The sequence below is a fragment of the Ixodes scapularis genome, unplaced genomic scaffold, assembly GCF_016920785.2.
Source record: "Ixodes scapularis isolate PalLabHiFi unplaced genomic scaffold, ASM1692078v2 PGA_scaffold6__148_contigs__length_123643588, whole genome shotgun sequence".
Taxonomy (NCBI): Eukaryota; Metazoa; Arthropoda; class Arachnida; order Ixodida; family Ixodidae; genus Ixodes; species Ixodes scapularis.
Genome location: NW_024609881.1, coordinates 61,177,503 through 61,183,502, shown reverse-complemented (window position 1 = coordinate 61,183,502; position 6,000 = coordinate 61,177,503).

The window sequence follows — 6,000 nt, the reverse complement described above, 5'->3', positions numbered from 1 at the left end:
TACGACCGCAGGCAACGCTATGCGGAGCGCAATGTTCGTCTGCTTCTTGCACAGGGGATAGGATGACGTCAGAACACCGAGCTCTTATTTGCTGACTGAAAACAAAAATAGTGGCTAGACCTCGAGGCAACTAGCATTGATGGCAACCCAGCATTTTTTCAATCAGAGCCGATCAGAGCGTTCAGTCGTCACCGCAACACCTGCGCAAGAAACAGACGAACTTGCCCTCCACATACGAATTCGTGGAGATAATCGAGTAGCGCCTAAAAGTGCATCATCACGGCGGTCGTTTTTTTTTTTTGTGGTTTTGCAGTGAGCGGCTAACCGAATCACGCACAAAAAATAGCGCAGGATGATTGCGCCTTCACTTGCACCGTTATTAATTTAGTTGGCGACTGCAACGACAGAAAGACGAGGAGTGCCGTGACCATGCCGTTTGACACTGATTGATCGGCTGCATTGTGTCGTCGGCTGCGGTTAATATGGTATCATTGGCTGCGGAATTAAAATAAAACTTAATGTGTATTGCAAAAAAAATTGTTTTTTGTAAAAAAATAACACGATTATACTTTTAAACAGTTTTCTTTGTAGTTAAGTCTGATTACTTGGAATGTGAAAATCTCTTAATGCATATTTCTCTATTTTGATACATTCTACTTTCTCGTGCGTCCTTTTCATTTTGTCGGAAAAAAAATCTACTTGGTTTCGCCGGATTCATATTTGTGAAACACAAGTTACCATTTCAAAAGCGAATAGTCGGGTAGTGTTTTGCAACAGCCCATGCAAGAACCGCTTTCATTAACAACCAATTTAGTAGTCACCGGGACCTGCTAATCTATAAAGGCGTTTTATAGTTTTTTTTTTCAGTAGTCCGCTTTAGAATTCGTTCGACCCCGTTTGATTAACGGGAGATAAAAAAAGCGAGATATTTTTGCTTTTTAGGTATTAATGAGATCATCTAGAAATGTTAATTCTACCCATTTTGCAATCCATTGAACATCACGCTCTATGGTTATGTAGCTATGTAGTGAAGGACAGGAACATTTTTATCGCGTCAGGTATGTTTTAAAAATCGATGTTCGTTTTAAAGCTTGCTTCGTGTGATAAGCGTAATAGTTAAAATCGGAGGGTGCTATGTCTTTACGCACCCGATAATTCATACTCGCGTGGGTTGTACCAGATAAGCACTTCTTTGTAGCTAATATTTCCTATGTTAATGCTCTTCGAAAATGGTTCCCTCAGTCGTTACTGTGGCAAGAACGCGGAGCTCACGGTTTTCTCGCAAGTTACCTGTAAACGTTTTTAAGCATTGGAGCGGTTTATTCACTACTACAGAATACGCTGTGATTAAATCACTGCTACCGAAGGAGCGCATTTAGCGAATAAGGAAGCCCAGTAGGCGGATGTGCTTCAAAACGAAATTTGCGGGGACACAATAAGCATTACTTTGCTTCTCGCTTACTTTTTGCTTTGCATATCGCGTTTTTCTGTTGAACTACATTTGCCCGACTCGTCACTTGCTTGATCCGTTTTTAGTTCAGCATGAAGTGAAAGGTCTTGATATTCCTTAAGTGCACAAGAGAAATATCCTCTCGCATTGTCGGCATATAATCCCGTTGTCGTATCTAAGCTGATTACACTAACTTCAGTGAAACGAGTAAATATTTACGATGCGGTGTAATATAAACATCAGGAACTATTACCAACCTATCCAAACCTTGTCGTAAAGTAAAAAAGGAAATCGCCTATCTTTTTGTACTTAAAGCGTAGAAACCTAATTAGTGTACCTTTCTATGTGTATTAAAATTTACGGCCCAGACCGTATTTCATAGCAATAAGTATAATACAGTCGCGAAGATATGCAGGATACGCGCATTGCATTACGTTACCATTACTCCAGCCGGCACATTGTTTACTCATGTTCACATTAAGTCCGACCACGACCAGCGCTACCATGCGATGAAGCCAATTAAGCTGTGTCAAAATTGCGTCGTCACAGTACAGGTCATCTTTGTGCGGTTCCTACCCCCGCCTAAACCAAGCACGCACAAAAAAAGAAAGTAATATTTTTTGCCCGCAATGCGTGCAGAAACGTAAGCCATAGCTGTAGCACGGTCGCGCAATGCGGGTGGAATGGTGGTGTTGCGGAACTGGTAACGGAGGTGTGACGTGGTCGGTTCTCATAGCCGTTGTTGTTGGCGTCGGGGATGCCACTGACGACTGCCACCAGTGATCCTTGAAGTAAGTGGATAAGCGCGATGAAAGTTTCTAAAACCATCCGACATTACGCATAGCAACTGGATACTGCCAAAGTGGGATTTCGCGTAACGCGAGTAATTCTTGAAAACGAGTCTTTCAAGCAGACGACACGATGATTCTCCCTTCGTCGTGCAATCTATGGCGGGACGCCAGGGCTGCTCTCTCCGCTCGCTTCGCGAGGCACAGTACACGGGACAGTCCCGACTTTCCTCTCCTCGCGGCAAGAAGGAAGAAAACAAAGAGTCGGGGCTTCAATCCACGCTGTGAATTCAGCGAAGCTGTAATATCACCTGCAGCGATTACCCCCTGTACTATACCAAATGATTGACGAAAAAGAAGTAAATTCACTGTACCAAAACGTTTCATATACGGAAGGTTAGTGACGTCACTTCCCACGTCAGCTTGCGCAACAAGAATCTGTACCGTGAAAGATGTTCGGTGAGCGCTACGTGCTTCGCACTGTTAACCAAAGTGCCTCAATATTAATTATCTGGTTTGGATGTTTGTTTTGTGCTTGTTCTTTATTGAAACGAATGCTGTGATTTACGTTTCATGCGTAATATGCACTCTTCGCTTCAATCACTGAAGGTTTTTTTTTTTTTTTTTTTTTTTCCCGTGGGGACGTTGACACAGATAAATTCGACAAATGAGTAATACGCAGCTTCACTGTAAAACGAGTTAATCCATTCTTCGCGCGCATGGCGACGACAACGGACGAGCACAAGTCACTGCAAATGTTGCCGAGAATAAAAAAAAAGAGCAGAATCACGACAAATTTTCTGCTTGTGATCAGTTTAGGCGGTGTTCAAAGAGCGCACGAAGATGACAAGCTCTATAACGATACACGTTTTTGGCGCTGGTTGAATATAGCTCCATCCGATCGCATCGTTGCCTGCGCTCGGACCTAATGTGAAATAGAATCACCAACATATCTAGACAGGTCTTCATGAGACCATTTCAGTTCAGTCGTTCCGCAGCCGCGCTTCTGCTTCATCCTTGCTGACATCGATAACGCCAGCGAGGAAGGACTGCATCGTCGGCTTTATTGAGATCTTTACGATAAACACATTTTGTACGAAGACCTCATTATGTTAGATCAGCCTTCCCGCTCAACCAGCTACGCCGAGCGGGCTCGATTGACCCATATTCTTCGGTTTACTATATTGTGCACCAATTGCCGTCTCTAACTACCTGCCTTTATTACCCGTATAAAAGCCTCAGCTGCGTCGGTGTGAGATTCTCTGCAATGCACACTTTAGTGAACATTATGAGTAAAAGTAGAAACAGCATAATAACACGGAGAGAGTAAAAGATGACAAAAAAAAACCGGTGCTTTCTTCTGTTTTTTTTTTTTTTTTTTTTTTTCTTGTGCTGTTTGAACTTTTAACAATGAACCACACAGCCCAATCGTTTATGAACATCATGAAGGTATGGAATATTTCCGAACTTCATTATCTAAAAATACTTGGTAATTGGCGGGAGGGGGAATGTTTAGCGTGCAAGGAAAAATGGACATTCACCACAAACTTGTGAAACGTTATTGCCGTTGACGGTGGTGTAATGTCATTAATCTTTGAGTGTTTAGTGCGACGCAGATGGTGAGTTCAAAGCTGCGGTGCAAAACGTGAACATCTATCTCTCATGGAGCAAACAAGAAATTAGCTTTCCGTTTAGAAATCTGGTCATAGATAAGCGGAGGCCGTCAGCAAAAACAAGATCATCGTTCCCGTATATCTTAGACATAAGCATATAAATTAACAGTGCTTTTTGAAACAATTCAATACTAGACATTTCGTAAAATAAATTAAAAAAAACGAGTATATTATTGTATGAAGAAAAATGATGCAAACAGCGCTGGTTCAGAAACAAAAGCCGCAATAAATATACTAACGTGTTTCAGCCAAATAACCAAATAAAACCGGCACAAACGCAAGAAATTAGAAAACAAGCTATTTATATCTGATAATGTGCTTGCCGCTGTATCTTACGTGGCCACCAATATCAAACATTTCACGAGGCATTTGAATTGATTTTTTGTTTGATAAGTAGAGTGGCGTGTTTAAGAGTCCTCTGAAAGTGGAGTTCCCACCGACGCCATTTTCATTTTTGGTGTTTAACGTTTTATTTTTACAGCACTTAAAAAGCAGCTACCCAACTCGCGTTTCGCAGACCTTTTTCATTATTAGGGGGTACATTACAACCAAACTTTGCGGAAACAACCATTTTACATGATCAGAAAATTGGAATTTTGCAAATCTCGCACCAGATCGCAAATGCGTCTTTGGCTAATGAAGTTAGGATTATCATTTTTCAATTTATATTGTCATTGCTGTATGTCTGTTTTGCACAGAGTCATTTTCGGTGGCAATTTTAAAGTAGGTTTAAAAAGCAGTCGATTTTGTTTAAATATTGTTAAATTTTAAGCCTATCTTAAAATTAACATAAAGAAAAATGGGCTCGTAAGGGACGATATTACTGCCGCGACAAGATATAGGCTAAAGAGGTAATTCTAACACCATTAATAAAGGAAAAATCTGCAATTCGGTATGTGATCTCTAAATTTCTAATTGTCTCATTGCGGAAATTAGTTATGTCAATAAAGATTGGTTGTAATGAAACCACCAATACTAAGAAAGAACGCCTAAAAAAAGACAACTCCACAGCTGCTTGCTAAACACCGTAAAAAGCAAGAAGTAAATACCAAGATAAAGGTGGTGCCCGTAGGACCGCCGCTTAATATGTTAAGCGCGGTAGGGCTTTGCTAAGAATATCCCAACTTCAGTGGTATTATTATGATCGCTACAAACCTCGCCCTGTTTGTCTTATGATGTTAGTTACTATGGGATTCGTGCGTTCTATCGTAAAACTGAATTGCGGAAGCAGAGTTCATTCTTACATTGCTGAAATTCGGGGACTAAAGGAAATTGCGCGGCATAGTTACACAAAAAGTTATAATCCAGTGCGCTGACTATTTTTTTTCCAGACTTTTTAGCGTTCGACCCCTATAATCAATTCTCGTAAGATTATTGCGGAATTAGGCACATTGCTGCAACCAGTTATGGGTGGTTTATTACTCTCTGACCGCGAATTAAGAAAGAAACTAGCGACAATATGTGATTTCCGCCCCGGCATAAAAAAAAAATTGTATTGTTTTTAAGAATATAAAAACAGAAGGAAATATATAAGCCTTCTCAATTGACGAAATACCGCACACAAATAAGTAACAATGTAGAGAGGCGAGCAGTAATGCAGAAACACCAGGAAAAGCACCGCAAAATCGATATTTCAAAGATTCATATGGGTTTTTATTTTACCTCACTGCTCACGAAACGCTGCGGCCCATAAATGTTTCCTAGAGAACAGTAATGTGTGAAGAAAAAACGGCGCTTAAGATGATTGAAGAAATTGAACTTGAAAAAAAAAAAAAGCAATGTTTATACTTTGTTTTAGGTTGCCATATGTTTATATAATTAAAACTTCTGGCACTTGCCTACGTTCCCCTAAGTTTCTTAAATTAATTTTTGTTTACGTTAGGCCATCGGAAACACGTTGAAAAGAAATATATGCACGGAAATCTAACTCACTACATCAGGCGACCAGAATCAGCAGGCACCATATAGGTGTTGTGTACGTAAGACAGCATTGTTGACAGTTTTGTTTACATCATCTCAGCGGGTGGCTTAACACGTCTGCAGCGAATAGCTTACTTATACTAGTAAAAGAAGCCGGTTCAAAAAAAAA